This window comes from Microcaecilia unicolor, chromosome 3 (genome assembly GCF_901765095.1).
Source record: "Microcaecilia unicolor chromosome 3, aMicUni1.1, whole genome shotgun sequence".
Classification (NCBI taxonomy): domain Eukaryota; kingdom Metazoa; phylum Chordata; class Amphibia; order Gymnophiona; family Siphonopidae; genus Microcaecilia; species Microcaecilia unicolor.
In genome coordinates, this window is record NC_044033.1 from 118,331,826 (window position 1) to 118,344,137 (window position 12,312).

Here is a 12,312-nt window from a genome sequence, read left to right on the forward strand (position 1 = left end):
CGGAGTGTGTATGTTTGAGAGAGTGTGTGTGAGAGTGACTGTGTGTGTGAGAGAAGAAATGTTAAGTAGTAGTAGAGAGAGAGAGTGAATATGTGAGTGTGTGTGTGTGAGACAGAGAGAGAGTGAGACTGGGTGCGACTGTGTCTGTGAGAGACACACCCCATACATGCATGCATGTGTGTGTGTGTGAGAATGAGAGTGTGTGCCAGGGTTCCCCCCCTCCGTCCAAGTGCCAGGGTCGCCCCCCCCTCCCTCTGAGTTCCAGGGTCAACATCCCCCTCCCTCCCTCTGAGTTCCAGGGTCATCCCCCTCCCTTTAAGTTCCAGGGTCATCCCCCCTCCCTCCCTGTTCCAGGGTCCTCCCTCCCTCCGAGTTCCAGGGTCTTCTTTCTCTCCCTCCCTCCAAGTTCCAGGGTCGTCCCCTCCCACCCAGTTCCAGGGCCCCCCCTTCCAGGTTCCCCCTCTCCTCCCTCTCTCCCAGTTCCAGGGTCCCCCTCCCTCCCTCCCAGTTCCACGGTCGTCGTCCCCCTCCCTCCGAGTTTCAGATTCCCCCCTCCCTCCCACCCAGTTCCAGGGCCCCCCTCCCTCCCAGTTCCACAGTCGTCGTCCCTCCCCCTTCCAGTTCCACGCCCCCTCCGCACAAATTTTAAAAGTCAGATAGGTCTCTGTCAAGGTGCTGGGGGGGGGAGGTGCTAATCACTGTCAACCTGACGACACACTGTTTCTCCCGTCCACCAGCTGACAGGCAACGGTGGGGGACTTACGCAGCCACGGGCACTCACCAGGATAAACATCGCCTCCTGGTGTTGTGTCTCTCCGTCATGCGTGTGACGTGGCATTGGCGTACCCCTTCATTCTCACTGCTCCGCCCTCGACGTCATCACGTTTTGACGCGAGGGCGGGGCAGAGAGAGATGGTGAGTCGGATGGTTATACCCTTACGAACCCTTCACTGAAGCCACGGAGTCAGCTTCAGAACGTTGAGGGTGCTTATTATTATAGTACATAGGCTTAATTTGGTTTGTTTACTCTTCAGATACATCCACAAGTGATCACCACTCATAGGTTAGCACCACAGTGTATCTGCCTTTTATAATATACTGCATTTCACTCATTACTGAATGATATAAAATGCTTATGTTTAGTGCTATTACTACTGGATGTCTCTCTCTTTTTTTATAACCATATATCATTTTGTTTTACAATATCATTCCTTTTTTTTTTTTTACATTTGTACCCCGCGCTTTCCCACTCATGGCAGGCTCAATGCGGCTTACATGGGGCAATGGAGGGTTAAGTGACTTGCCCAGAGTCACAAGGAGCTGCCTGTGCCTGAAGTGGGAATCGAACTCAGTTCCCCAGGACCAAAGTCCACCATATAATTTTATGTATTTCTGTTATGGATTCTTATGTTGCTCAACTCTTAATCCATATACTATTCTGTTCTTACACTATGATTTGTATTTATGTGTATGTATTTTATGTATTTATTATTGTATGTTTTGTTTTAACCAATGGACTCCTGAGGCAGGCGTTGTTCACCGAAATACGGTGCCCTGTCGAGTCTTATCTACAATTAAAGCATCTCCTTGGCTCGTGTCCTGTTGATCACACTACTCCCTTGTCTCTGCACTCCCACTCATAGAGGATCCAGTTTCTCCACTTCTGTGGTTGTTCTCCAATTTGGTGGACAAACGTTTACCAGTCAGTGGGGCAATATATTCAAAAAGTTAATGATCCTTCCAACTCTTATATTTCCAAGTTACTCGCTTTAACGTCGTCCTTTAATCTCCAACTATGCTCCACCTCCCCCACTCATCAAAATGGTCACTGTCTTGATCTCATCTTCTCCAACTGTTCACCTTCTAGTTTCCTTGCCTCTGATCATCCCTCCTCTGATCACCATCTTATAACTTTCACACTTAAATCTCCTCCCTCCCAGTCCCGTCCTATCCTATCTAATTTATCTAGGAATCTTCACGATATTGACCCTTCATCTCTATCCTCCCATGTTTCAAACCTCCTCTCTACTGTGGCACCATCCACGTCTGTCAACAAGGCTGTTTCCTCTTACAACAATACTCTATCCTCTGCCTGAGACACTCTTGCACCTTTGATGACCCGCCCTGTAAGGCGTACAAAACCCCAACCTTGGCTGACTTCTAATATCCGCTACCTACGTTCCTGTACCCGCTCCGCCGAACGCCTCTGGCGGAAATCTCGGGCCCTTGCTGATTTCTTACACTTTAAGTTCATGCTGACCTCCTTCCAATCTGCTCTTTTACGTGCCAAACAGGATTATTATATCCAACTGACCAACTCTCTTGGCTCTAATCCTCGACTTCTCTTCACCACATTGAACTCTCTCCTCAAGGTGCCCCCTCCCCCAACTCCCCCTTCATTATCTCCTCAGACTCTTGCTGAATTCTTTCACAACAAGGTTCAAAAGATAAACCTTGCTTTCTCTACCTCACCAGCTCTCCCTCCACTAGTCCGTTCCCCTCTCTCTCCTTCCCCTCATTCCCTTTCCTCCTTTCCTGAAGTTACTATTGAGGAAACTACACTTCTCCTTTCTTCCTCAAAATGTACCACCTGTTCCTCTGATCCCATTCCCACCCACCTTCTTAATGCCATCTCTCCTGCTCTTATTCCTTTTATCTGTCACATTCTCAACCTCTCACTTTCCACTGCGACTGTCCCTGCTGCCTTTAAACATGCTGTGGTCACACCTCTCCTTAAGAAGCCTTCACTTGACCCTACTTGTCCCTCTAACTACCGACCCATCTCCCTCCTTCCTTTTCTCTCCAAATTACTTGAGCGTGCTGTTCACCGCCGCTGCCTTGATTTTCTCTCCTCACATGCTATTCTTGACCCATTACAATCTGGTTTTCACCCTCTCCACTCAACCGAAACTGCGCTTACTAAAGTCTCCAATGACCTATTACTGGCTAAATCCAGAGGTCAATATTCCATCCTCATTCTTCTTGATCTTTCCGCTGCTTTTGACACTGTCGATCACAGCATACTTCTCGATACCCTGTCCTCACTTGGATTCCAGGGCTCTGTCCTTTCCTGGTTCTCTTCCTACCTCTCCCTCCGCACCTTTAGTGTTCACTCTGGTGGATCCTCTTCTACTTCTATCCCTCTGCCTGTCGGCGTACCCCAGGGTTCTGTTCTTGGTCCCCTCCTCTTTTCTATCTACACTTCTTCCCTTGGTTCATTAATCTCATCCCATGGCTTTTCCTACCATCTCTATGCTGATGACTCCCAAATCTACCTTTCTACCCCTGATATCTCACCTTGCATCCAAACCAAAGTTTCAGCGTGCTTGTCTGACATTGCTGCCTGGATGCCACCTGAAATTAAATATGACCAAAACCGAGCTTCTCATTTTCCCCCCCAAACCCACCTCCCCGCTCCCCCCCGTTTTCTATTTCTGTTGATGGCTCTCTCATTCTCCCTGTCTCCTCAGCTCGAAACCTTGGGGTCATCTTTGACTCTTCTCTCTCCTTCTCTGCTCATATCCAGCAGACCGCCAAAACCTGTCGTTTCTTTCTTTACAACATCCGTAAAATCCGCCCCTTTCTTTCCGAGCACTCTACCAAAACCCTCATCCACACCCTTGTCACCTCTCGTTTAGACTACTGCAATCTGCTTCTTGCTGGCCTCCCACTTAGTCACCTCTCCCCTCTCCAGTCGGTTCAAAACTCTGCTGCCTGTCTCGTCTTCCGCCAGGGTCGCTTTACTCATACTACCCCTCTCCTCAAGACCCTTCACTGGCTCCCTATCCGTTTTCGCATCCTGTTCAAACTTCTTCTACTACCCTATAAATGTATTCACTCTGCTGCTCCCCAGTATCTCTCCACACTCGTCCTTCCCTACACCCCTTCCCGTGCACTCCGCTCCATGGATAAATCCTTCTTATCTGTTCCCTTCTCCACTACTGCCAACTCCAGACTTCGCGCCTTCTGTCTCGCTGCACCCTACGCCTGGAATAAACTTCCTGAGCCCCTACGTCTTGCCCCATCCTTGGCCACCTTTAAATCTAGACTGAAAGCCCACCTCTTTAACATTGCTTTTGACTCGTAACCACTTGTAACCACCTACCCTCCTCTCTTCCTTCCCGTTCACATTAATTGATTTGATTTGCTTACTTTATTTATTTTTTGTCTATTAGATTGTAAGCTCTTTGAGCAGGGACTGTCTTTCTTCTATGTTTGTGCAGCGCTGCGTATGCCTTGTAGCGCTATAGAAATGCTAAATAGTAGTAGTAGTAGTAGTAGTGGTTAACTCCCAAAGTTAATTGAACAAATTCTTTGAGTATCAGCTCCTGTGTTAATATTTTGTAGTGTGCTTGCTTAACAGTTAATCATTTTAGATCTTAGGATAATCAAACAATATAATATATCAAGTCTTATATACCATATCAAACCAACAGCTCACAATGGTTTACTAAAAATAAATAAATAAATAAATAAATGAGTTACATTGCATAATAGATGCATAAAAATCACATTACATCATGAAAACAAATTAATTAAAAAAATCATGAAAAATACTTAATACCCAGAATTTGCAGAATTGTAAATAATTATATTTGCATCTAATTTCAACAGGTAAAGAATTCCATGCAGATTAATGGATGGAAATGGTACAGTGGAACACTGAGATAATGCTATACTTGGGATCCATAAAATATCATAGTGTTAAATGTGAGGGTCGCATTATAGCAGAGTCAATAGAACGTGAACAGAATTGAACCAAAAAGTCATCTGTTGCAGAAGGAGCTGTAGGTTTAAAAAAAAAAAAAAAGATATGAACGCATTATAGGCCCTTTTTACAAGTGGAAGTAAGCCCAACATGGACTTACCGCTCGCTAAAAAGAAAGTACTGCCGGGCTACCACAGCAGCCCAGTGGTAGTTCCCACTTCCAGTGTGCCATCATATCCATTGCAAAAAAGAATTTTTATTTTTGTAGCGCTGGTGTGTACCCAGCGGTAATCAGGCAGTGCCACGGGCTGCCCAGTTACCACCAGGTTAGCGCGGGAGACCTTACTGCCACTTCAATGGATGGCGGTATGGGCTCCCCCCCCCAAAAAAAACTGTAGCGCAAGTGTTTCACTTGCCGCACGGCCATTTCCTGAAAAAAAAGACCTACCTTTTATACACTGCGGTAAAAGGGGGCCTCAGCACGCATCAAAAAGACATGCCTACGCCAGTGAAGGCCCCATTTTGCTTGGTAAAAGGGGCCCTATATGCGTTATTGCAGGGCGCGTTATATTGAGGTGCTACTGTAATGATTTATCATTTATCCAAAGTAAAATGTTTTTTAGCCGCTGCAGCAGGTTTCAACGTATCATCAATGATGACACCTAGATCCCTTTCTTGGTCGGTGACTCCTAACGTGGAACCTTGCATGACATTGCTATAATTCGGGTTCCTCTTTCCCACATGCATCACTTTGCACTTGCTCGCATTAAACGTGATCTGCCATTTAGACGCCCAGTCTCCCAGTCTCGTAAGGTCCTCTTGTAATTTTTCACAATCCTTCCGCGATTTAACAATTTAAACCAAAATCAAGAGGAAGGGGGCAAAGCAAGATGGAAGACAAAGGAAACTCTGTGTTTAGCTCTACTTTTATTTTACATTTTTTTCTTCTTCATTTCATGATGGCTTTGAAATAAGAGGGGAAGGTTAAGCGTTCCCCTCCCACCCCAAAGCCTCATTGACCCCACAGTCACAGAAGAAGCTAGAGTCCTTTGTGATCTGAAAACCTGACACTTTGGAGGGTTTATCCCCATCTGAGTTGGAATTGTCACCTGAAAGCAGAGACTCCCCCTGCGTTTCACTCTCTCCATCCAATCAAAGACCACGTCACTTACAGAGCATTAGAAGGTGCAGTAAGATGACATTACTGCATCTGCTGCTGGTTGAGAACTGGAGAAGCTGTGGAGGCAACAGGCAAAGTGACTCCAAGTGAGGGAAGATCCTCCATGTTGTTGTACCCAGTAAGACATTGCCTGTTTCATCAGTATCATTTATACTTACTTTGAATGCACTGGGAGAAGCACTGGTTCATCTGAATAACTTGTTCTCAGAATTGTGAACTAACTGTAGAAGGGAAAATAGTTTCGCAGAACACCATGACTCAAGTACATGAGGAGAGAATAAAGGAATTTAAAGAACACAGAGGTATAAAAAAAAAAAAAAGAGAGAGAGAGAGAGAGAGAAATTAGAAGATTTAAAGAAATTCAAACTGCTCTAATTAGAGAAAAGGAAATAAAGACATCCTCAGTAGGAGGGTAGAGAACCATGCTAAGATACTTGGATCTGTGTATTTTGCATCTCCTGAAACAATATTACTTCTTAAGACTTCTGAAAGGTAGCTTTTGGAGGTATTGGAATAGCCACCAATTAGCAAAGCATATTTTCTGCCAAAAGAGAAGAGAAAAACTAACCAAGAAGAGATTGCTATCTCTGTGTGCTCCTTTGATAGTCTAGATGCCTTTGGTGTTTTAAGATCTACTATGGAGTTTGAACAGAATTTGAATTCTTTAATTTGGCTATTTCTAGAAGGCTACTTAAAAAGAGATTGAGCAGTTTACCAGGCATTTTGAGGAGCTCTTTGGCCACGTTCATATTACTATTTGTACTGTGATGAGAGACTGTTGTGTCCAGAACTATATTCTGTGCTTAAGATTACAAGACATTCTATCATATATACATACTTTAGAAGATTCCTGAGGTAGGCCGGTTAGGCCAAAACACAGCCTGTGTCAAGTGTTGGATGTTGAATAAAAGATTTTAGTTACTTGGCACTTCATCTGATCATTCTTTGAGTTACTTTCACTGTGTTTGGCGTGTCTTTGCGACTGCGAGGGCTTCTGTTCTTCTGTATTTGTGTCACATATGGTCAGGATGCCATGGGTATGGATCTAATGATGAAGAATGAAATGAATAGCCACCACACTGGTGCTGAACACGGAGTGGATGGCCTGCCAGATCAGGAACATGCTCTGGACCTTATGGATGGGCTCTACCTGGTGACAGTAATCGGCTGACCTGGTTTGATACTGACCTGAAATACATTCTCACCTGATTGAAAAATTCATGGTTTATTTTATTTGTTACATTTATATCCCACATTTTCCCACCTATTTGCAGGCTCAATGTGGCTTACAAAGTACCGTAAAGGCGTTTGCCATTTCGGTTGATAACAAATACAAGATTGTGTTGAGGTCAGATGAGGTAGAAGTGAATCAGGAGTCATGGGGTCGAGGGGAAAGAGGAAAGTAAATTGTCCAGTACGAACACTGATTATGTTGTGTTGCTGGGTGTGAGGATTTATGTTGGATCGGTGGGATAAGCTTTTTTTGAAGAGGTGGGTTTTTAATGATTCCCTGAAGTTTAGGTGGGCATGTAATTTGTGATATAAAAGTTTTTTTGCCTTCAACTCCCTTTTTTTCTGTTTTTCACTCCTCCCGTATAGCGGGCTAAGTGGATTTCAGAAAATAGGTTTGTTTGGGGGGGGGGGGGGGAGGGTTATCTTTTTTTCTTCCTTATTGCTGGTGCTAGTCTAGAGACAATGAGGCTTATTTTCAAAGCACTTAGCCTCCCAAAGTTCCATAGAAACATATGGAACTTAGCCTCCCAAAGTGCTTTGAAAATATGCCTCTTTGTTTACAAGAGTTGTCTTGTAAAATTGCAACAATTCATGAATATAAATAACAGAAAGATAGATGTTTCAATAAAAACAAGAATGGATGAAACAAAATAGGTAAAACCAAACAAAAATGGAGGGGAGAGAGGAAGCCAAACACATTTTTTCTAATTAACCATTTCAAAATTTACTAGATTATAAAATTCTTCTTTTCACAGCAATGACTACTATACAACTGCCATTCATATTCCTTTACAACTGAAGTAATTCGTGATAACGCTGTCAACTTAAGAGATTATGGTTATTTCATAATAGTATGGTGGGGGGGTCAAGGTACATATTTAAAAAGGATTAAGCTAGGTAGTAAGGCTCCTACCAGGTTAAATCCTGCTAGCTGGCTCTGCCACCAATATTCAGCAGCACTTAACCGGATAGTGCCATTAAATATCAGCACCAACTACCACGGTATTGTTTGGTTAGTGCCAGAGTAGAGTCAAGGTGGAGCCAGGATTTAACCTGGTTAACAGTGATTTTCAGTTTACTAACCAGTTAAGTGTCCAGATAAATGTTCGGAAAGCAAAAAGACTGCCTAACTTTATCCATGCAGTTATCCAGGCACGGACTGGATGTATCAGCCATCAAGTAACCCAGATATTCAATCCAGCACCTGGATTAGGCCTGGCATTGAATATCTGCATCATTTTCTGTTTGCAGCAGTCAGCGACTCTAATCAATGACTACCATGGACTTAGTATCAGCCTGCGGGGGTTATTTATTTCTGTTATAGAACCGTAGTCCTCCTGTTTTAAAATCACTAAGGGTCCTGTTTACTAAAGTGCACTAACTTTTTTTAGTGAGTGCTAATGCTAGAGACACCCATAGGAATATATGGGTGTCTCCAGTGCATCTTTTCTATCAAAAAAGATGCCGGTACTCAAATGCTAGGCCACCCTTCAAGGGTGGGGTGATCACTGAGGGATCCACCCCACAATAGCCAGGCCCCCTGCAACCAGTCACAGAACCTATGACAAGGCAGAATTGGTGTGTAGAGCCTGAGCTCTTTCATTAAAACTTGGGGTCCTTGGGTCAGTTTTAGCAGACAATGGAAAAGGTGCTGGTGCTCAGTACCCCCAAGTACCTCCACAAAAAAAGCCCCGAGTGTCTCTAGCGTTAGCGCATGCTAATTTTTAGAACATGCTAAAAATGCTAGCACACCTACAGCGCGGGTTAGTAAACAGGGCCCTTAATGTGATAGAAGTAGGATCACATTAAAGGCCCTGTTTACTAAGCCGCGCTGTAGGTGTGTACGCACATCCTATGCGTGTCAATTTTGAACTACCGCCCGGCTACCGTGTGGCCTGGGCGGTAATTTCATTTTCTACGTGCACCCACTACGCATCCTGGAAAAGTTCTGTTGCGCAATACTAACCAGTCAACCAGTCTGCGGATAGAAGTAGGATCAAAGTAGAGGAAATATAATTTTGCAGAAGAACCTGTCAGAGGGAAAGGAAAATGGAAAACACTGTCTAGTAGTATCCCCCATAGGCCCCTGGAGAAATGTAGGCCATATTAATGTAGTTCAAAAAAGCAGGTCTTTAGTCTCATCTAGAACAAAGAAAAAGTATTATTCGCTCTTAAAAGACAATGGTAAGGAATTCCGTAAATGGGTTCTAGGTAATTAAGGGCCCTGTTTCTAAGGTGCGTTAGTGTTTTTAGCGTGCGCGCTAACCATGTAAGCGCCTATATATTGTAGGTACATACATGGTTAACACACATTAAAAACGTTAGCGTGCCTATAACGCTGCTTAGTAAACAGGGCCCTAAAGGTGGTAGAGGTGACTTCCAGTGGTATTCTAGATGGAAATGGAACAGACAATAGACCTAGCTCTGAAAACCACAGAACAGGGAACTGCCTATGACTGCCTCAGGGAACCGTTGTAAAGGCTAGAATGAGAATGTTGGGCATTTATCCTGAGAAATACTGTGACCTATCTAACCCCATAACTCCAGGCTTCGCTCCTTTTCTCTCGCGGCACCTTATGCCTGGAATAGACTTCCTGGACCTATACATCTAGCTCCATCTCTACCTATCTTCAAATCTATGCTGAAAACCCACCTTTTCACTGCTGCTTTTAGCTCCTAGCCACAATTGCCCTCCCCTTGTCCCTTCCTCCCTTCTCACCCATTACTTCCCTCACCCACAACTGTCTTGTCTGTCTGTATTATTTAGATTGTAAGCTCTTTTGAGCAGGGACTTTGTCTCTTTGTATCAGGTGTTCAGCGCTGCGTGCGTCTGGTAGCGCTATACAAATGCTAATAATAATAATAATAAGTTTTATGTTTGTAACAAGTTGGGCAACATTCAACCAAAAATTGTGACCTGTTTTCATCTAGATTGGTAAAAGCAACTGAAATTGAAACAAAAACTGCAGGGGATTAGCTTGAAAATGTCAGTAAATGGTTAATGATTTTACTTACTGCGGGGACTTTTTTCAAAAGCATATGATAAAGAGATGTCAGTTTTGTTTTAAGAGAAAATGTGATTAAGCAGCTTTACCAGAGGCCTCAACTGTAGAATTTATAACATTGGGTGTAAGTATTTTAAAATATCGTATTTTCATGCACAGAAAGGTTTCAAGCATGAAGACAAGACAAGAGTATATGAGTGATGCTGCTCCATGTTTTAATGTAAAATGCAGAAGCATCCTTTGTGGCCAGGGGATTCAAGGTTTCATCCCCATCTTGAATGATGTCTCTTAAAATCTTTCTTTTAAATGTCACAGTGTCGGAGCTTTGCTATTTCTTTTTTTGTGGTTAATCTTAAGAACTTTCTCCAGCAAGATTTGTTTTTAACATTTATGGCACGTCATTACTACACAACCAGAACTCATACTAGGATAAGTGCTGCCACTCTTGAGACTCATGTAAAGCAAATCAATCTGCTTTGGCAAATAAGCCATAAATCAGTTTTAACCTGTACATGTTCTCTTACGAGACAAAGCCAGCTTAACCACAGTAAAATGTAAGCTCTAAAATACAAATAACAAGTTTTCAAATAAAACTGCTTCCTTTTCTAACAAGATTACTTTCTATGGTACAGCCCTATTTTAACAAAGTGGATACCCCTGAAGACCAGGGCTTTGATTTATTTTTCAAGTTCAAGTTCATTTTATTTTTGATATACTACCTACTGGGATTCCAGTTAAGCAGTTTACAATCAAATAAAAAATCAATAGAAATGTTAGTTATTTATATCAGAGACTTGAAAATGAAGTTACAGCTTTCAACAGGATAGTTGTTCCAGAAGATAATGTTGCATGATCCTCCACTTTGGTTCTCACATCAAACCATAGCATCCAATAATCACTGCAGTTCAAGCGACCATCCACCTGAACATTAGAAATGGGTTGTCAGTACCATATCCAGAATTGCTCCTTCCCATTGTGGTTTCCATCATTCGTCTGAAAAGAGCCCCTCGAATGGCATCCAAATCTCTCTACCTCTCGCAGGATTTCACAAATGGGATGGTCCAATTACACACAGCCATCAAACTAAAATTCTTCATGATCAGCAGCCTTCCCATCCACCTTTAATTCAATCTTATTTATGTCTTTGATCAAACCTAGACCAGCGATATTCACTCGCAATCCAAGAACCACCAACAGTGCAAATTTTCAGGATATCGCCAAGGTCCCTCTCCTGGTCTGTGCACATAATCTCCCCTGTTACCTCCCCTTCTCCCCACCCCCCACTGCATATAGCTCCTTTGGATTTCTGCAACCCAACACATATTACATTTCTTTGCATTAAAGGTTAAATTGCCAAGGATTTAACCAGGTCTTGTGATTTTTGTAGACCACTTCTCAGACTGTCTACTCCTTCTGGGTTGTCCACTCCGTTTCAGATCTGCAAAAAGGCAAACTTTTTCTTTTAATCCTTCAGCAATATCACTACTACTACTACTACTACTTATTTCTAGAGCGCTACTAGGGTTACGCAGCGCTGTACAATATCACTCACAAAGATACTTCACTATGGGGTCCTTTTACTAAGGTGCGCCGAAAAGTGGCCTGAGCTGGTGTAGATGCGTGTATTGGATGCGCACAGGTCCATTTTTCAGCGCATCTACAAAAAAGGCAAAATAAAAATTGGTGCACGTCCATTTTGTGCCTGAGACCTTACCACCACCCAATGACCTACTAACTGGTTAGTGTTGCGTGACAGAAATTTTCCAGGACGCGTAGTGGGTGCGTGTAGAAAATGAAATTACCACCCAGGCCACACGGTAGCCAGGCGGTAGTTCAAAATTGACACGCATAGGATGTGCATACACACCTACACAACTTAGTAAAAGGGCCCCTGTGTCACCCCAGGACCAATCCTAGGTGCATTCTACTAAGCTTTACAATGCAACGGCCATGGCCAGAAGGATGCTAGGCTGCATAAAGAGGGGCATAACCAGCAGATGAAAGGAGGTGTTGATGCCAGGAGCGTATCTGCGTGGGGCCACAAGGGCCTGGGCCCCCCTACCGCCACCAACCCATCGCCGATCTTTGCTGGCGGAGGACCCCAACCCCCGCCAGCCGAGGTCCTCTCTTCCGTTGCAACAGGCTGCAAGTTGCAAAGCTTCCTGTTCTTCTGAGTCTGACGTCCT